This window comes from Amia ocellicauda, chromosome 4 (genome assembly GCF_036373705.1).
Source record: "Amia ocellicauda isolate fAmiCal2 chromosome 4, fAmiCal2.hap1, whole genome shotgun sequence".
NCBI classification, from domain to species: Eukaryota; Metazoa; Chordata; class Actinopteri; order Amiiformes; family Amiidae; genus Amia; species Amia ocellicauda.
In genome coordinates this window covers 31,274,393-31,296,632 of record NC_089853.1, presented here as the reverse complement: position 1 = coordinate 31,296,632, position 22,240 = coordinate 31,274,393, and the positions used below count along the sequence as shown (strand labels likewise).

At 36.8% G+C, this 22,240-nt stretch overlaps 1 long non-coding RNA gene across 1 annotated transcript in view; it reads right to left on the bottom strand.

Annotated features, from left to right (window-relative positions):
• Positions 1-831: 831 nt before the first annotated feature.
• LOC136748271 (uncharacterized) overlaps positions 832-22,240 on the bottom strand; it is a 40,965-nt gene continuing 19,556 nt past the window's right edge. The window contains exons 2-3 of the long non-coding RNA XR_010816572.1: positions 4,355-4,475; positions 832-1,231 (exon numbers count right to left, since the gene is read on the bottom strand). This is a non-coding gene — a long non-coding RNA (uncharacterized LOC136748271). The remainder of the gene's footprint in view (positions 1,232-4,354; positions 4,476-22,240) is intronic.

The following is a 22,240-nucleotide window of genomic DNA, read 5'->3' as shown; positions in this document are numbered from 1 at the left end:
CTGTGACTTTAGCATTTAATTTTGGCAGAGGCCAAGTTTAAAATTTCCACTAGCAATGTGTAGGCAGGTGGTTTTATATGGTTGGATCAAAACTATGCCTTATTAAAGTCAAAAGTTCATATGACTACCCATATTGTAAATTCTCACCTTTTTCTTAAACCTTAACCTATCTCAATATTATATTTTTAATATTGATTCCAGCATATTAAATATTCTAATGTACAGACACCCAAAACCTAAAGCCCCACTTACTTATTTCATATTTAAGAAATAAATATAGATATTAATTCCATTGTTTCCTTTTGAAAAATGTCTCCAGTGTTCTATAAGAAAGGAAATTACTTTATGATTTCCAAACACTTGGTAAGGACACATTATGGAGGACAGCTTCAAAATATAGAAAATGTATCCAGTGATTGAGAAGAATGTTGGCTATAATTTACTTTAATCAAATAACTGTTTCATTTGTTAAATTTGTTTTAAACATATCCCTGTAACCATATAAATTATTTAACCCAATGGGGTTTCAAATCTTCTTCCAGGCTCTATAAATTGTATTTTCCTATTACTTGAATCACAACCATTTGAACTATTCTAATGTTATCTCATTAATGGGTTACTTCACTTGGTTTCTGAAACTAACAAAAGGTTGTTTATATATATATTGATAAATTACATGTTTTACAGATCTGACTCAAGGAAAAACACTTCACACACCACAAGAACATTTTCAGAGCAGACAATGTATTTTTAATGACTGTTTTCTGAGACTGGGGGTATTGTTGGGTACTAAAGGGAGTTTAAATCTTACAAAAATAGAATTGTGGAATATACTGTTTATCCATTAACTTAAATATACCATTTATGTTAAACTTACAAATATAACTTTAATCTAACAGAAAAATATACATTAATAAGTGTATATATTAGAGATATGAGGGAGGGTAAATTAGCTGTATCTGGGATAGTAGGCTGATGACTAAGTATTCGGAAAATTAAAAACTAAAACGTTTCCAGAACAATGGAAAATAATATACATTGAACTGTAAGAGGAACGGAAAGAGTCGGTATTACACATTACAGATTAGATGTCAACTCTATTCAATTGTATTTGATGTGAAAGCGGAAGCCCTTTTCTCCGGGTTCCAGGTCTGATGAAGACATTCTCTTCACACACATTCCACAGAGGTCATCTCATCATTCTGCTTCACACACAGCATCCCTCAGAAACCTTCAAGTGCAGGCAATATCGTCATTTCTACTTGACAAGTTAAAAAATATATACAGCCTATATATTTTTTGGCAAACAGCACTAATCAACCCTGCTTGTACTGCAGGAAAAAGAAAAAAAAAAAAACTTTTTTAGCATCTCATCTGAACTGAGCAAGGACTGGGTGGTTCAGGCATGAGAAAAAAGGCCAATTTCCAACAAAGTGTTCATTACAGTATGTTGATTAAACAGTTGCAATAGATAAATAGGATGAAAATTAGGTGGTAAAGAGGAGAAATGAAGCATGAAAAAACTACATTATGGGCTTACCCCCATCTCTCTCACAGATGAAGGCCAATGGAAAGGAAGTTGATTAGGGACAAGGATAATTAACTGGCTGACTGGAGAAAGGTGTTTCAGTAGAATTAATTGAACAGCTTTGCTATTGACTAAAGCCTTGCAGTTTTTACTTCCACTACGAGACTCAAACAAAAAGGCATTAATCCAGTCACAGGTTTCTGTTGTTCATTTTAAAAAGGTAGGATACCACCTTGTATTATTGTATTGTTTTTGACCATTAACCATAGGTAGGGCTACGATTTTGTCACGGAGATAATTGTGTTTACATACCTGCCTTTTAAGATGTTTTCACCAACTTAGTTTCTTAATCATGAAAACTAATAATTGTGATTGTATTTATTGACGTGACTGCATTGAGCAACACCCTACAGATCACATTGTATCAAGGTAACTCCACAACACTGCAAATATTTTTTCCCAATTAATATTCCGTTTAATTAATTAATCATTCACAGTGCAACACTTGTTTTTCATTTCATTACAACTTATCTAACTTCCGTAGCACAAAAGGCTTCAACATATTTTGCTCATACTAGCTACTGGGCAAATTGAACTTTCCTACAATAGCTTTTAACGGAGTCTTATTAAACGTTGTACAAATTGCTACAAATGTTGTAAAAGACAGGTAGGTAAACCAAAATATCTCCATGACAAAATCATAGCCCTAATCATAGGATTACCATATGCTAATTAAAAAAATATATATATATATCATACTTTGGTTTACTACATGGTAATACTCTGCATTAATACTCTGCTTCCTACCAGTATCCTGTCTTTCCAAAAATAGGTTTTAGGGAATGCAGTCCAAACTTGTTCAATCTCTGTGTGTGCAAATGACCATTGTACTCCTAGCTGAGGCACAACCTTCAGCCAAAAACACCAGATGGGCTTCCTACAACACAAAATCTCCACACAATATGTAATTCAGTAGCAAAGACCTTTCATTGTTACAAGGTAACCCATATTCTTACAAATTACTGCAAACAATACATGCTTTTTTGATTAAAAAGAAAGCACTATGAACACAATTACATTTTAAATATCTGACTACAAATGAATAGCTCTTACAGAGCTCACAAGAAATTCATCAAACACATTCACATGAGAATAGGATCAATTAATAGCACTGTACACCCATGTTATTTGACATTTTTCTGATGTGTAATTAACCACAGGGATAAACAAGAATACAAAGAGCCAATAAAAACTAGCAGGGATGTATTCTTTTCTCCATAGTATTGTGAGTGTGAGTCATGCACACTCAAGCACACATGATACAAACATGTAAATAAATTGTAAAAAGCAAAAAATAAATAAATAAATAAATAAACACAAATCTGTCATGTCATACCAAATCTGAAATAACAGGCAATGCATTATTTGCAAATAAAGATCTATCTATATATATATATATATATATATATATATATTTCTCTCTCTCTCTCTCTCTCTCTCTCTCTCTCTCTCTCATATATATATATATATATATATATATATATATATATATATATATATATATATATATACACTCACCTAAAGGATTATTAGGAACACCTGTTAAATTTCTCATTAATGCAATTATCTAACCAACCAATCACATGGCAGTTGCTTCAATGCATTTAGGGGTGTGGTCCTGGTCAAGACAATCTCCTGAACTCCAAACTGAATGTCTGAATGGGAAAGAAAAGTGATTTAAGCAATTTTGAGCGTGGCATGGTTGTTGGTGCCAGACGGGCCGGTCTGAGTATTTCACAATCTGCTCAGTTACTGGGATTTTCACGCACAACCATTTCTAGGGTTTACAAAGAATGGTGTGAAAAGGGAAAAACATCCAGTATGCGGCAGTCCTGTGGGCGAAAATGCCTTGTTGATGCTAGAGGTCAGAGGAGAATGGGCCGACTGATTCAAGCTGATAGAAGAGCAACTTTGACTGAAATAACCACTCGTTACAACCGAGGTATGCAGCAAAGCATTTGTGAAGCCACAACACGTACAACCTTGAGGCGGATGGGCTACAACAGCAGAAGACCCCACCAGGTACCACTCATCTCCACTACAAATAGGAAAAAGAGGCTACAATTTGCACAAGCTCACCAAAATTGGACAGTCGAAGACTGGAAAAATGTTGCCTGGTCTGATGAGTCTCGATTTCTGTTGAGACATTCAGATGGTAGAGTCAGAATTTGGCGTAAACAGAATGAGAACATGGATCCATCATGCCTTGTTACCACTGTGCAGGCTGCTGGTGGTGGTGTAATGGTGTGGGGGATGTTTTCTTGGCACACTTTAGGCCCCTTAGTGCCAATTGGGCATCGTTTATTGTTTCTGACCATGTCCATCCCTTTATGACCACCATGTACCCATCCTCTGATGGCTACTTCCAGCAGGATAATGCACCATGTCACAAAGGTCGAATCATTTCAAATTGGTTTCTTGAACATGACAATGAGTTCACTGTACTAAACTGGCCCCCACAGTCACCAGATCTCAACCCAATAGAGCATCTTTGGGATGTGGTGGAACGGGAGCTTCGTGCCCTGGATGTGCATCCCACAGATCTCCATCAACTGTAAGATGCTATCCTATCAATATGGGCCAACATTTCTAAAGAATGCTTTCAGCACCTTGTTGAATCAATGCCACGTAGAATTAAGGCAGTTCTGAAGGCGAAAGGGGGTCAAACACAGTATTAGTATGGTGTTCCTAATAATCCTTTAGGTGAGTGTATATATATCTATATATAGATATATATATAATAATCACTGGGTTCTTTCTGCTCACCATGACTCGGTAACTGTGGGGACAGATTTTGCAAGTCCTCAGAGACGCATAACAGAGTTCCTCGGTCTCCCGCAATATCCGAATCTTCACCTGTAGACAGACAGGTCCTCTGAAGTCTCTCCTACGAAGAGGAGAAGGGAAGGGAAGAAAATTAAGATAAAAATATGTAAGAGTTGTAAGACCCTTAAGATGAGCCACACACACACAAACACACACAATTGCACACCTTATTTACATCTATACAATCTCTTTTAAATGTTGGCCTACAATCCCTGCCACCCAACAAACGCAGACCACTCAACTTTAGAACAGATTGTCCGTCTGTCACTGGAGTGCTGGCACCTTGATGGAAAAGTGCTCAAGAAAGAGAATGGATTAAAAACAATGAGCTGGTACAGCAAAAAAAGTTTTAGTGAGAGAGTCAGGTCCACGTACATTGGGAAATGTACAACACTAATAATGCAATTCAATGTAACGATGACCTATCTACATGGAGGTGGATTAATTCACCGTTTCCTGGACTGCTGTTCAAAGACTATTCTAACCATTCATAAACGGGTCTCAAAAAGCCTGAGCTTGGCTAGAGTCTAAACCGATCTGTGAACATGAACACTGTGTGTCAATAACAAGGTAAGGCAGATTTAACATGTTATAGCAGCAATGGGTTTGCCAATATTTTTAATACACAACTTAAAATAGAAGCAGCTTTACCTTTGTTTAAAGTATGCTTAAATATTGTAAATTGTGAACATGTGGCCAAATAAAAATAAATAAATAAATAAATAATTAAACAGCATACCCTGAGATTTCCTTGGGTTAGACTAAACCTAAAACATATGGAAACAGCTGTATTCTTACAAGAGTTCAATAATAATAATCAATCTTTAACCTACAGTTACTACACGATATCACCAAGGACAACACAGAAACTTACTTCTTCTCATATTCAACATATTTATACTGCTCCACGCTTTCCTAAAGTGTTGCATCCGATGATCAGAATCAAACTACTGGCAATTATTGACAAACATGACAAATGAAGGCAATATTTATCAACTCATATCTGTAAAGATGTCATATACTGTAAGAATACTGTGGTTTTATTAAATATTATGACGTATAAGATCTGTATTGAAAAAGCTCTTTAATTTGCTTTTATTTGATATCCAAAGAGTGGTCTTAAAAAGTGACCATCTCATTTGAGGGTAGGATTTAGAGAGGAATTAAATTGTGGTACCGCTTACAACATATAAACACACACACACCTTGCATTAAAGCACACTTCTTCTTTCACCAAAGTAAATAAAAGGCAAATCATATTGGCCTATATGTTTGATAGGCAAGCATTTTACAAAGAGTCTCTTTAATGGTTTCATTTTCACACATTAATAAACAAATTATAATTCAAATTATAAATATAATTTATCAAATATTAAAACGTGTGCATTCAAATAATGGCAACCCATTTCATTTTTTTTTTTCTACAGATTTCTTCATAGATTATTCAAAAGCGGTGGTCCTCCTAAGACAAGAACTGGATCTGAGGATTCCTGATCTAACATTATCACAACACATTGCAGAGTTAGAACATTTTGCAGGGAAATGGGATGTGAAGCTTTATTCTGAGAAGACAGCAAGGAGTACCTAAGACTGCAGTTCTGTGTCCTAATATTGGAGCAGAAGACTTTAGATTCACTCGATAAAACACAATAGCAAACAAATAATAATATATAATAGTCAAACAATAAATTACATTCGAAGACTCAATCATTTGTCAACTCCCACGTTTAAATGGCATTGCCTGAATTGTCTGAATTGCCCTGAAGTCTCTCTATACAGATGGGGGGCTATAAAATGTGCAGTGCAATGGTGGCAGTAAGTCCAAGAAATAAAGTAGATCACGACTGATTAGTCCTACAGGGCTGCAGGCGGGAAGAAAGTCATTAATAGCACAAATTCTGCTGGTGAGAAACACTTGTTTTGGACCCAGAGCAGAATGTCTCGCGCATTGAGCTCAGACAAAGATGACAAAATCCTTCCACAACAACAGATGCCAACACCATGTTACAGTGCTTGTATTTTCACCCCCATAAATGTTTCCAACACAACACTAAATGGGTACCAGATAAAGATGGCATTCATCAAAAAACATTAGCATTTTGAAAACGGAGTGAAATGTCAGCTTGTCTTTTGGGAATGTGTTTGTTTATAAATGGGAAAAAAAAATGAAGCTGTGGCATTTATATTGATGCTAGCCTGTCAGATATGCTAACTTTTGGATCTGGGACTGGAATCCTTGCTCAGAGTAGCGGGACAACCAACAAAGTTTTTATTTATTTATTTATTAATTTGTGTGTGGAAATAAAGGCAATACAATCTGACTTTACATTTAAATCAGTCTATAGTTGTCTCTTGGCAGCATCTCCTACTGTTGTTTTAAAGCAGTTTTCAGGTGTTAATGCAATTTCTGAGTGTATATATTACTGTTTCCAAGTTTTACAGCTTAATCAAAGCTAAATCAACCTCACAACTGAGACAAGAAACACATACACACACAAAACAGCCCAATCTGTTTATACACAGAAAGACATTCAAGAACAGAAACAATGACTGTCAGTCTTACCAATTGTGTTTGCACGTGTCGCTGCAGAATTACCCAAAACCATTCTGAATTCTACAGAATAAAGCTCCAATTCTGAGCATTCTTTGATAATGACAATTTAAACTGTATAACACAAAGGGCAGCTCACTCATATTTTCATTGGAGGTAGAGGCAGAACACAGAAATGCAGTAGATCTTTACTTAAAAAGCACAACCAAGTTAACCTGTTATTTACTGCATTTTCCATTAGCACAATAAATTAATTAATAAATACATGAATACATTTTCTCTGAAAATGTCAAAAACAAATACAGAAATGACTATCACGTAAAACAGTGATTCAACAAGTTAATTTACTCCGCCTCCAGCTTTTTCCATTATCAATATGTACTTGTGTGCTCCAATATGCTGTGAAAACCATACAGACTCATTAATGGGGCATAATTATGTATTTTCCACAAAGCTATGTAAGCAACCTAGGTATTTCAGCTGGTTCAAACTCTCCGATTGCTCAAGATTCAATGTTGGAATTTCAGTGCCGAGTGAAAAAACTCCTTTATTTGGGCATGGAATCAATCACTCACTCACATGCTCGCCTTCTCATCACAATGCTGGGTTTGTACTCTGAGGGGAGGCGGAATTGAGGCTGAAGTAAAAGGAAAAGGAGTGATGACTGAAATTCATTCAGCTGAGCCCGAAACCAGTTTTGGAATCATCCCCCCTTTCTTTTTCACTCAATTACAGACCTGAATGTTTCCTTCCTCATGGAAGTTACTTAAAGCAGATCACAAATTCATAAGCAGGCTTAAGGGGCTGTTCATCAGATTCCTACTATGCATTAGATCCTAATTACATTTAAACCAATAAAAAAAATGCCTTACAGTAAGAAGGTTAACAAAGACCCCCCCACCCCCACCTGATGTTGCCTATATTGATTTCAGTCCCATTGCATACCAATGGCTTCACGTGTAACAGGGAATCTAGAAGAGACAACAAAGATTTTTTTCCCTCACTGCACATGTAACTGTGCTTGGTACTAGGCCTACACCCTAATAAATACATTTTAAACAGTTGTGTTTTTGCACTCGTCTGCTGTACCAAAAATCTTTGTAATATATTCGTAAGAAAGACAAAAAAAAAAAAAAAATCGATCAAGGAGGAAATATCAGCATTTATAGCTGAATAAATATAAACTAACAGCAAACTACAGTTTATAGTGCAGCATCTTTCATAAAAGCAAGAGTATTTTGTCATCACGTTGATTGTGGAGGCTTTTCAAAGTTTTAGTGACATACCTGAAAAAACATGATCCTTCCATTATACATTTTGCCTCCCTTCAAACCTGATGCTGTCTTAAAGAGAAACAATCACTTGTATAAAATGAGAACAGTGAATTTCAGTAGCTTTCTTGTTTTTTCCATTTTAACTATTGACTTGGATTTAAGGTTTTAAGGAGCTCAATGGAACTGGAGCTCCTGTACAGTGCATGAGTTTTCTGAAAGTAAATAGTCAAGACTTCATCCACACATTAAAGTGATGCTCAGTTATTTTTAAATGCAGGCAATACAGAGTCCAAGGAGAGACATGTTTACTTCCAGTACAAAATTAATTCCCAGGTGAATATCGTGTTCCTTGTGGACAAGCATCATTCACAATGGAAGTCTGTTATGAATGCAGAATGGTCAGGAATCAATGTGGCTTTTATTGAACAGACTGCGTGAAAATGGTTGAGGAATTCACAATCCTGCCCCTAAAAGTCAAGATGAAATTAGATTTGACTAGTTCCTGTTTTGTCTCCTCTTCAAATGAAAATAACATCTGTGAAAACTGTCTCTGTGTACCTTACAAGTTTAAGAGAATAAAAGCAATACCACACTTAAACCGAGTGGTCTGTAATGTCCATGGGACTGTGATTTGCAATTTGAAAGCCAAGCACCTGAGGAGGTTACAACCCAGTTAAAATAGCTTTCCTCAGAAATGGGGACAATTCAATAATTTATTTATTATTTTTTTCAGCTTGGTGTGTTGTGCTGATAAGTTTCCTTCCAGGTGCAGGCTATGAGCTGGCTTTATCCCCAGTAAAAATGGGGTCATGTTTGTTCCAGTAGAGAAACATCAGTGTATCAACCAATCAGAACCTAGCTGACGTAAGGGCCACCTGATAACTTAGACTCAATATTTTGGTGAATGATGCTGAAATGCCCACCAGGGTTCCTGCAAAAGCTTTTCAATTATAAACAGGAAGATATGCTACCTGAACTCAATACAGAATTACTATGGTAAATGTCCCATTATGGGCAGAAAGGTTTGGAGTTTATCGTATTTCTGCTGTGTGCCTTGCGTCCAGCTTTAACATATACTGTGTGCCATAAAATGGGTATTTAGAACTGGAATAAACGCAATTTATCAATGTGAAATAAAGGTGCTCTCACACAACAAGAAAAATCTAGAAAATACACACTGTATAGCAGAGATATAATAACTTTGCTGATATATTTTTATTTAGCTATCTATCAGTATTAGGCTGTGGTCTCAAATATACTGAAAATACAGCAAACACCAAACTGCAAGTATGATCTCATATAATATTTAATACTAAGAACATTCTGGTGCTACATGTTTAGGTACTATATTTGGCAATTGTGGTATACATACAGCTCTGGAGACCACTCCAAGTTCAGAAATCAATGTTAATCTTATTTTTTTCTAGAGCTGTATATTATAGAAATGTACCTGCAAATTAAAAGGCATTACTTTTAAAACCTATAGACTAGGTACATTGGACATTTAATGCATCCATGTACTGCCATTGCTTAGTTGATTCAACTTGGAAGTATTTCAGTATTAGAAACGAGGCCATGTTTACAACTGAGATTTACATCTAATAGTTCAAGCACAGGCTTGACAATTCATTTGAAATTTCAGCTCATTAGTCAATAACTAACTAACTAACTAATTCAAAATGAAACAAACATTTTTATTCAGAGACATTCGGGTGACAGTACATCAACAGCTGCCATTGCAGAGTCATTTACAAAACAAGTTCAGTTTCCAGACTCATCTAAAGGACTGAGCCCTTGGACTGAGAGCTCCAATAAGTTGCTCAGAGTGATGCAAAGTGATACAGCTTCAGAGCTGGAGCTGGAACTGGAAATCCCCACAGTAACAGCCCACTTCCCAGTTTGGCATCACCAATGACTGAACTGGGTTCACTGCTACACCCTCAATGCTTCTTTCACAGGAATGAGACAAAGCAAAGGTCCTCTGACCCGCATAATAGCATAGACATATGCTATGGTTTACCCTGTAAACCCAGCAGTCCTACTGTCCACGAATCTCACTCACACACCAACTGGAGGATTTGAGGCTGAAAGAACAGTTGAACCTACAGGTGCATAAAATCACTTGAAAACGGCGAACTGAGATATAATGAGGGAAAAAAGTATTTGATCCCCTGCTGATTTTGTACGTTTGCCCACTGACAAAGAAATGATCAGTCTATAATTTAAATGGTAGGTGTATTTTAACAGTGAGAGACAGAATAACAATAAAAAAATCCAGAAAAACGCATTTCAAAAAAGTTATACATTGATTTGCATGTTAATAAGGGAAATAAGTATTTGACCCCTTCCACTTAGTACTTGGTGGCAAAACCCTTGTTGGCAATCACAGAGGTCAGACGTTTCTTGTAGTTGGCCACCAGGTTTGCACACATCTCAGGAGGGATTTTGTCCCACTCCTCTTTGCAGATCCTCTCCAAGTCATTAAGGTTTCGAGGCTGACGTTTGGCAACTCGAAGCTTCAGCTCCCTCCACAGATTTTCTATGGGATTAAGGTCTGGAGACTGGCTAGGCCACTCCAGGACCTTAATGTGCTTCTTCTTGAGCCACTCCTTTGTTGCCTTGGCTGTGTGTTTTGGGTCATTGTCATGCTGGAATACCCATCCACGACCCATTTTCAATGCCCTGGCTGAGGGAAGGAGGTTCTCACCCAAGATTTGACGGTACATGGCCCCATCCAGCGTCCATTTGATGCGGTGCAGTTGTCCTTAGTCCCCTTTCCACCTCCATGTTTGACGGTGGGGATGGTGTTCTTGGGGTCATTCCTCCTCCTCCAAACACGGTGAGTTGAGTTGATGCCAAAGAGCTCGATTTTGGTCTCATCTGACCACAACACTTTCACCCAATTCTCCTCTGAATCATTCAGATGTAGGCAAACTTCAGACGGGCCTGTACATGTGCTTTCTTGAGCAGGGGGACCTTGCGGGCGCTGCAGGATTTTAGTCCTTCACCGCGTAATGTGTTACCAATTGTTTTCTTGGTGACTGTGGTCCAAGCTGCCTTGAGATCATTAACAAGATCCTCCCATGTAGTTCTGGGCTGATTCCTCACCGTTCTCATGATCATTGAAACTCCACAAGGTGAGATCTTGCATGGAGCCCCAGACCGAGGGGGACTGACAGTTATTTTGTGTTTCTTCCATTTACGAATAATCGCACCAACTGTTGTCACCTTCTCACCAAGCTGCTTGGCGATGGTCTTGTAGCCCATTCCAGCGTTGTGTAGGTCTACAATCTTGTCCTTGACATCCTTGGACAGCTCTTTGGTCTTGGCCATGGTGGAGAGTTTGGAATCTGATTGATTGATTGCTTCTGTGGACAGGTGTCTTTTATACAGGTAACGAGCTGAGATTAGGAGCACTCCCTTTAAGAGAGTGCTCCTAATCTCAGCTCGTTACCTGTATAAAAGACACCTGGGAGCCAGAAATCTTGCCGATTGATAGGGGATCAAACACGCAAATCAATTTATATCTTTTTTGAAATGCGTTTTTCTGGATTTTTTTGTTGTTATTCTGTCTCTCACTGTTAAAATACATCTACCATTAAAATTATAGAGTGATCATTTCTTTGTCAGTGGACAAATGTACAAAATCAGCAGGGGATCAAATACTTTTTTCCCTCACTGTATATCACCAGCCAACATTCTCCCACTTTCACCACTATTCCACAGGTCTTTCTTCTTAATTACTGGAATGTTTATCTACCCCATTTAAAAAAAATATATAAAATGCATTGGACTTTAACCTTAAAACCCCTAAACATCTGAGATACGTAAAGTCTGCATTCTCAGAAGTTTATATGGTGGCACAATAATCCATTTCAATGGATGGTCCCAATTTAATTGTTCTCCATTGAAGGAAATGAAGGGGAAAAAAATCTGTGTAATACAATTGCTTTCTTCTTTTAGGAAAGGTTTATGCAGTCTGTGAATAATGAATTACATACCTTTGGCAAAACTTGAAACAAGAAAGAGGTCTAATAATTTCTGGTAAAACCATTCTTATCATTAGTTTGAGCACCAAGACTATTATACATGTGATTTTGGGTGTGATTCCCCTAACCATGGCAAAGCACAATAATAATTTAAATAAATATGAATTATCTTGAATCAATAGCTATACTAAACGATCCCCAAAATAAATTCGGCAGTTTTATTTATGTACAATACCCATCAACCATTTTCTTTTCCATGAGATTTGAGGTGGCAAAAATATCTTCTTATTTTAAAGTTTTGAGCATTCACACAGAGGTTTGTGTACTCTCAATTGGTCATATTCATATTTAACATGATGCTTAAAAGTGTAATAAAGATCAGACTGAAAGCTGAACTTTCCACCAACTGGCTCTACTTTTGGGCTTGAAAGAAACTGCTGAAAGTTCAGTGTGTATTTGCATATCAACAAGTGGGCTACACCAAGCCTGGTCAATCTTCATCAGGAAATGACAAATCAGCCCAGAAGGGAAGACCACACTAGATATTCTAATGAGATACCTAACAAACCCACCGCAACAAAAGGCCTATGTTCAGCTGAACTGTAGCTGTTGTGGATGACTTTACTAGGCTGGAAAAGATGCCAGACTGTTCATTAGAAGATGTGAAACCTTTGTATATTGGAATGTGCTAGGACAGATACTTGCGGAAGTTAGAAGAAGCAATGTACAGATACATATATTATTAAAATGTTTACCTCACTGTGAACAGAACAGAATAATGGCGCATTCATGTGAAATAATTTTTGCCCAAACTGACACCTGAACTGTTGCTGCAGATTAGACGAAACAGCCAACAGGGCATTTCAAATTTTTGTCCTACTTAATAGCCGTGACAATCTCTGGGGATTCCAGCATTCATACAGTGCTCGTTTCCCCCAGATTTCAGCTGTTGGGGATAAAAATGCAAGTAATTAAATAAAGAGCGATTACTATCACTGAGAATTAAATCGGGGGAAATGATTTACCCTCTCAATTTAGAAGATTGAATTTAGAAGAAATGCACACAGCAGACAAAATTGTCAAACATCTTGTGATTTTTATCCTGTCACTCATATATATATAAACTACACAACAAAGGCCTGGCCACAATACCACATAAAACAGTCTTTTCAGAACTGTTAAACAGTATAACAGATAACAGCTATTATTAAAAAGCAAATTTGCAACACTTTTTTTTTTTTTTTTAAGTACCCTTCAGAATCTTTTTAACACTAATATAAATGAGTTTCCTGTTAAAGACTTGATTATTCTACAGAGGCTTTAACAGTACGTAATATATTAGAGACAATCTGTGGAGATTAAGTGATGGAAAATGTGTATAGATTGACAAACATTTACGTATTTCTAAAGAAATGTTTTACCAAGTTAAATTTATTGCAGAGCTTGTCTGTTAAACCAAATTCAAAAATACTGCTTTTTGTATGTCGATTTCTGTCCTTAGAAACTATGCTCATATGAAAATATTCACCAATTAGACCATTTTTGCCAAGTAAACAGCACTGTATACAACACAAAAATCCAGTAAATGAATCAAGAGGAATGTCATCAGTGGGGTACTTTACAGGTCATAGTGAAGTGCAGCAAAAGCAATTAACTTGCACTAGATCAACAAAAAACATCACCTTTGCTGAAGCTTGTCTCTGAAACTTACCAAAGATTGGTCTGAAGACACCAAGGAGGTAAAGCTCAGATTTCCTTACTTGTGCAATTCCTATAGAAATGTAGCCAGAATAATTCAACTGGGTGTGAAAAATGATAAATAAATGATAAAATTTTAAATAAATATCCAACAAACTAACTAAATGCAAACAAGTTGATATATTTTATTTTTAAACTGCCCTTATTTGAGCTGCAATCATCACACTTAACTTTTAAGCTTTTAAGATCTAAATAATAACTATAGTCTGATTAGCCTAATTCCACTGTGCAGAATTTTTGCCTGTTTCCAAATGAGGTGCTATAAAATATTTTTATTCTATTGCATTAATTGCACGGCATATAGTCTACCTTGTCTAAATTGCATATCTGGCTGCAGAACACCGTCTTATCCAGATGCAGCATTAATAATTTGGTAACCACCTGGCAAGAAGCTACTAAATGTCATTTCTGAGTCATTACGTCTAGAGGAGGAGAAGACGGGTTCTTTGAACTTACACTCCTGCACTTTGTGGAGCGAAGGCAGACACTTAACAAACGTATGCAGACATACAAACTGTGTGATTACAGGTCTCGAATATCAAGTTTGCCTTGTTCTGGAAACCTCTGCTTTTTCCACTAAACTAAACAAGTGGTTACACAACAAGGTGGATACAAATAGTAGACAAACAGACCCCTTTAACAGAATGATCTGCGACATTAGTGCGTATTACAGAAGAAAACTTCAGGTGGATGATTGCACTTATATTTGGTTGTACTTCTACATCAAAAACAATGTCTGTCTATAAATTGCTCACAGCTTGTGAAGAAAGGGCTTCTTGGCTATGAATTGCTTTTTTTTTCTTTTCTTTTTTCGATCCAATAGAAGCAGATTATTATTTGAGTGGCAAAGTGAACATTGATCTGATTGCTCTGTCAGTACATTGCGACAGTCAATGTGTTCTTTATTCCCTCTTGCTCACCATTTCACAGTGCAGTATTGACGGCATCCACTGTGCATTACACATAATTACTAACTGTACAATAGAAAACCCCTACAAACAGGTTCTGTAGAAAGTGGTGATGTATCTTCTCCAATACATCAGCACTTTCAGTACGTAAATATGTTTTAAATATCCAGAGATGTTTAAAAGGATTAATTGAGTCAGGGTTTCGAAAAAATGCAAAACAGACATGCTTTTAAATGGTTTTCTGTATTATGAGGAATACATGTCGACTGTACCTTGTTGCTGTTAACAATTTTAAACCCAGAAGTTCAGTGATGAAAAATTATTGACATCTCCCAAGGTGCCACTTTGCCCCACAAAGGTTATTGACTGCTGAGGACCTGAAAATGAAGGCAATTGTTGATAAAGCATCTAACAAGTCTGCAGTTTCTATTTCATTATGTAATCAATTAATCAGGAGTCCACATCTCAACTGCACATTATGGTACTTCTCCTGCTGACACACAGACATTTAAAGTCTAAACATTGCCATGAGTCAGATATTATACTCACCATAAAAAGAGCAGAAGAGCATAGGGATGCAGGTTTTGGAAATGATGGGGCCACAGTCACCAAGATTAGTAGTGGCAGGATAAAATGTGAGGGTGAACCACCATTGAAGAAGGATAGGGACAAAAGGGGGTTGGAGGATCCAAATAAATGTTTATCTCAGTAACTAGAGACTAAAGTGTAAAACAAAACTAGGTCTACGTCTTAAAATAACAGAAATAGGCTTGGTTATTTCATAACGTGAGAAATGTGAAACTAGGTGCGAGTTTCTTTAAGACTGCTGGTAGAAAAAACATTTAGTCAAAATCTGAAGTGTAGATGGACAATGTCTGTGCAGATTTTACAAAATACAGAGTTACATATAGACATAGCTGCCAGAATGTCACACTTAAAAGGCTGGAAATTCAACAAATATTATCTTGCCTTAGCCAGACAACATATGACCCCTGTGGGCTATTATTCTTCAGTTATGGCCAAAAGCAGAAATTAAAATGCTCTGTACTGCACCTGCATTTCTGATCAGACTGATGCTGGCAATTCTAATAAGGGATTGTAGTCACATCCGCTGGTACGGCACAATGAATGCAGCCATTGAGGAAAAAGCATGAGAACATCAATAACTGTGCAATGACAGGATTTTGTTCAATACAACAAAATCTCCTTCCAAATTATAAGGACATATCCCCTTTTTCCATCAAACTGTGGCAGCCCATTTTGTTCCGGGGGGAATTAATGAACTGTAACAGGATGCATCTAAAGAAAATGTCCCTTCTATTAACATTAATCTTCACAATGAGCGAACAATGACAAGAACAACAAATAATATTGGTGGCAATGTAAGGCTGACTGCATGTTGCTAGTTTAATTAAACATTTCTATGGTAAACCATGTCATTAATCATGCTGAACCACAATGTCTGTACTGAAGTTTATCATTTACCATAGACCAAATTACACTCCATGAGGGTTTAGATGCCAAAATATACATTACAGTTACTATGGATTGAGATGAAATTGGAGACCAAGGCAGAACTCCAAAACACTTTGGTATAGATGTAGTAAGACTACTAAAAACAACAGTAATAATAGTAATACCAATAAAAATGACATTTGAAAGACTTTTTAAGGCTGAAGCATGTGTTCAGTGAAAAACATAAAATACAGGGTGAATAATATTTTCACCCCTGCAGGGATAGCACTGCTTCTCTGGGGGGCAGGCTCGCTCCAGGTCATCTTTTCAATCATCCAGTAGCTCAATAATTGTGTGAATGGCGACTGCACCTGTTCTCGATTTTGTCTTTTGATCTTGGTGAGGTTACAGTGTTTTTTCCCCACATTTCCCTTGAAAGGATTGCTGATTGCAACAGTTTAAAACATGCTCTCCAAAGTTCTTAATTAATTGATGCAATTACAAGTGTCACTAATGCTGGCGGCTTTAGTACATCTTATTGTAATAAATTATACACCTCATTCACACCTTCTCCAACCCATCTTTGCAGCTTTTTGCAGAAATGCCCAGAATTAGGAAATATTCATCAATGGCTTAATCGAAACATTTGATTATTTCTGCAAAACAGTTCTTTAAACCATACAAAAGTCATTTCTGTTGTTTAGTATGTCACCCGACATTTCCAACTTGTTTGCGACTCTTAAACCTACGGAATCCTTTAGAATGTCTAGCTCTTAAAAACATTCTTATTCCATTCTGCTTACTGCATCCAAGCACATATAGCCTATTCCTCACTTGACAACTAAACTAATAGAAACTGCCCATTACACTGCATTTTTAGTATTAGAAACCAAACATTGTATTTTAATGAAAGCACTGTGTAAAAACAAAACAAAAAAGGATTTTTTTTTTTTTTTTTTTTTTTTTTTTTAACTGTACAGTTTCTTCTACGTCTATTTAAAATACCCATCACTACAAACTCTGTCAATATTAGGATTACATGACATGGATGTGTTGTATTTAAGTAAATTTCAGTTGCGGTTTGTAGCATGGGACAGTGTTTTCACCTCTAATGTAGTTGGTGTAGTAGACTTTGATTAATTGTATTTATGGTTACAGCCCATCTCCTGACCTATAAATCAGGCTATACTGTATAGGGCTAACATTTAGCAAAATTGCTCAGATTCTGCTATTCTGTATTCTATGTATGGGATATTTGGAAGCACTGTTGTTCATGTGTCCATTTGTTTTACCATTGTTCTGAAGTTGTGCTTTTGAAAATATTGGTTCTTAAATTTTAGTGATAGTTGGTAGGGTTTCTATACTCAACAAATGCATTTTGTCATAGCTCTCAAAGTGTTCCTTGATAAAAACCTCAAAATGCCACTATACAAGCTTTAACTTAGAGAGCTGATTATTGTCTAAGCTAGACAAAATATACATGATCTCCACATTTTAAGCAGCTAATGATTTAAATACCTCCCAGATTTAGACTCTCAAGGACCAGTTTTTTACAACCATGTTTTATGTGAGAATTGGACTAACGCACCTCATAAACCCAAAGCACAGCATGCGGCCTGTAATTCTCCCAGGGCAAATCAGAAGAGGAGTTCCTCCACACTGCCAGCAGAGTCGTCCAATCAAACTTAATTAATCAGTCCAGAAACACAACAATAAAGCGACATCTTTGTTAAAATCTGATATTGCACATTCACAATGCAGCGATACCCAACTGGAGAACCGAAAGTTGCAATGCATCAGGGGAGAAAACACCTTCTTTTTTGAGAGGCACCTGCAATATAAACTAAAACATGTCACTTAAAAAAAGGTGGGTTGGGCTCAAAAAGATGTGTTGTTAGGTGTGAGAATAGCCCTTATAATCTGTGCCATTAAAACATAAATCTGGGCTGAATCATTTCTACCTCTGCAATGCCATAAGGATGGCTTCCAAGCCTGCTAAATCTGACATGTCGCGAAAGTCTGTTCAATTTACAGTCTGTATGATATGAAACACTTTAAGCAGTCTCTCTGGTCAAATAAATATATTTTTTTCGATGACACAGCCCGGCTATTACCGAGACAGGGACACGACATGACCCTCTTGCTTGAGTTATGATTACTTTAGGTTAAATGCACTGAAATCCCCATCTCTCCAGACAGCGTCAATTTCGTTTAGCTTTTTTCTCTTCACCCCCCCAGTTGCTGAATTCCCAAAACATTAATATGAAAGAGTCTCCCTCTAATTCTTTATGATGAAGAGGGAAAAAAAAAAAAAATCTAATAGTAAATACATTGCCACATTATGTAATCAACGTGAAAGTGCTTCAACTAGATGAAAAAAAAAAGGTTGGCAGGGAGGGGGGTGAAAGGCTTAAGACTTCTTTGGAGCATGGTCAAATAACATCTAAAACAAAGCTGCTAAAAACATCTTACTTTAGTAATACTGTTGGCAGAGTAATAGTGAAAGGGAAATGAGAAGGTCAAGTTTTGTATAAAACTGCTTCCCATTTACAGCTCAAATAGGTTGAAAGGCTTAAAAATAAAATTTAAAAAAACAAGAATAATACAAAATATATGTATAATAGATGCAATGAAGAGCAGTGCACCCTTTTAAACATGTATAGGATCCCTGTGCTTATTGCCAAAGATCAAGATTAATCTGTTATGCACTTTTTAGTGGTCAGAAAGAATATTTCAATACATATTCAATTGCTTGCCTATTTGAAGCAAACGTTATTGAACTATGATCACTTTGATATTTTCACTGCACTCTTTGTTTCATCCAGCTGAATATGGCCATGAAGAGGTATTTCTGTGAAGAATGTAATGAAGTTTTATGGTAGCTGTTGACCTTGGCACAAATGCATGAGAGCCTTTAATTTAACACTTGGTAACCACTCTGTGGGGGGTATCTTTCAGGAGGGCATCAGAAGGATGATGGAATACAGGCTACAGCCCCACCTCTCTCTCTCTCTCTCTCTCTCGCCGATAAATTTACATTTCTGCTCCTCACATTTGCTTCTGTACCTCACTAATAGTCGCCTTTTTGAAGATGTATATTATAAAAGCCAAAAAAGGTCTTTTGTGCAATTACAAAATGGTTGTTCTTGGGTTTCAGATACGGAACAGTCCTGGTTATGTAACACACATGGTGAATAAATGGAAACATGTTTTCCTAGACATCTGATCTGTGATGGTTGATTAGGCCTTCAAGGAGGCTGACATTTTTTTGAAGAAAATTCTAGCCCATTTCAGACAATACACAATGTACTTGGTCATTAACCTTATTTGCAAGCGAAAAAAGACACCACATTAAAACCTCCTGCTGTACAGTTTAAATTGTGTGAAAAGGCAGCTAGGATAACAAGGAGGGGGGAGGGTGAGACCTTCTGTGCAACTCTCATGGTCTCAACCTTTTACCAAGACCATTATAAACTTATTTTGTGAAAGAATACCAGAGGTGTTAAAAACAGGGATAAACCAATATTAAAGATTCAATATGAAAGTTGTATTATTTTTTAGAGAGAGTACTTAAAAGGTTAAACTTAAATATTGACAGTTTCGAACAGATTTTCTGATCCACAATTTGTATGTGGTATGTATACCCACACATGCACATATAACACTACTGAACCCTGTCTCTTGCTGAAATCTCTCAAGAATAGTAACTTCCTAAGCTCAAAGAGAAGAACATGGTATGCATGCATTAACATGCTTTAAAAAAAAAAAAAAAAAAAGCAAGTGGTGTGGCATTAATAAATAGTGGATGAGTTAGATGCAAATGTTGGGAACTGCAGAGCAAGATACAGTTGTGAAAATAAACACAAGTTTTAAAAAGGAACATAAATTGTACACCATATTAATACTTGTCACATGTATAAGATTAAGACAGAGATTTAGGTTGAAAACCCTTACAAAACTCCCCTAGTACAACATATTCCAGCTTCCTGCCAAGCTGTGCCTTGATGCAAATTCAGACCCCAATCCAAAGAAACCTTGGGATTTAGTCAAAACATTTATTCTTTTCAAATGACAACAAAAGAGAGACAAGACTCCACAAATGGACCCCGAGTCAAATTATCAGTAGAAGCACAGAGCCAAGTCCGAAATCACCATGAGACTTATTTGGGGGGCAGCTGGAGGTGCCTAATAAGTTGCAAATGCAATTTGGAGAAGGTGGTCAAGATTTAATTCAACACAGCAAGGGAATATTCTACACACATCACAGGCAGCTTATGGGCTGTTTTGTACCCATCACACAAGAACACTTCCTAGCCAGTTGTGACCTTGGCATAGAGACGTGGTGCAGTTCAAGGTTTCTTTGTGCACAGGTAGGGACAGACATGAGACAAAGGAGGCAGAGAGAGGACACCCCCACAAATGACATCTCCGTGAACCAGCTCAGGGGCTAACTCCCCTTCTCACCACACTGACAGAATACAGAAGAGAAGAAGAAAAAGAGGAGACTTGTATTGGAACTGTGTGGATACTAGCACTTCTACACATTGAAAATGAAGCTGTAGCTGTGCTTCACACAATGGTATCCAAAAACAGAGAGAATCCTTTGGATAGAAATTCAAGAACTCTCAGATGCAAGCAAGAAAAATTTACTAAAAATGAACTTGAGTAAAACCAAAGTCATGTTTAAAAATTGTTATATTTAAGAATTGAAATAGATCAGATACTTGAAGAAGTCAAAAGTTGAAAAAATGTGATGTCTACCTTGGACAACAAATCAGCACAGATGGAGATATTATGGAAGAAATCAAAAAATGAAAAAATGGGATGGATTTCATTTGGAAGAAACAACATGCTGTTAAAAGGAAATCTACCCATATGCCTGAAGAGTAAAGTATTTGATCAATGCCTACTACCAATACTCACTTATGGCTCCAAGTCACTAAACACAAAAGTGTTACAGAAAGTGTGGATAACACAAAGAAACATGGAAAGATGTATGCTTGGAATATCAAGAAATGGAAAAATAAATGAATACATTTGAGAACAAACTAAAATAGTTTAATTGAAAAGGATTAAAATATAGGAAGATTAAGTTTGCAGGTGTGACATGGAAAAGGCAACCTAAAGCAAGTGGAAACATCTTGGGGAGGCCTTCATCCAGCAGTAGATTGAGATAGACTGATATAGATAAGTAAGGAGAGAGAGAGAGAGAATGAGTAAAATAAAATAACACTTATATGAAATCTTAACAATCCTAAAAGAAAGTAGTATAAGTCTCTAGCCATAGAAAAGCAAACAGTCTTGCCTCTGGCTGGGCAAGATTTTATGGTGGTACTTTAATATTAAGGTCTATTGATACACATAAAACTTAATAATATAGTGGGTTCTATCTAAGCATGGAGTCAGTAGGCAAGCTGGGAAAGATTCCATTCCAGCCTTCAAAAGGAAATCCACGTAGTCTGTAGATTTTATTGCAAAACCTTTCAGCAACTGCCCCGTTAATGGCACCTAGCCAAAATGGAAAGTACATAGACTTGAGTTACACAGAATGATGACACAAAGACTTAAGCTTAAACAAAATGTGGTAGAAATCACTGAACAACAGGAATGAAACCATCACAAAGGTACGGCATTGACAGTTATGGGACAAGGGTCCCGACATTTCACACATGGTTTATAGTCATAACAACCCAAGGATGGCATAAGCACTTGCACCCAGACTAGTGCCTCCTTCCTTTACAAATTTTAATTTAATTCAAAGACAAGACTTGCACTCCTTATTTAGGGCTGTTCAGTGTCTTCCCGATCTGTGCACTATGATTCACATGTCAGCAAAACTGTTATTGTTGTTTTGTTTTGTCATGAGTCACAAACTTAGGACTAGAGCTGGA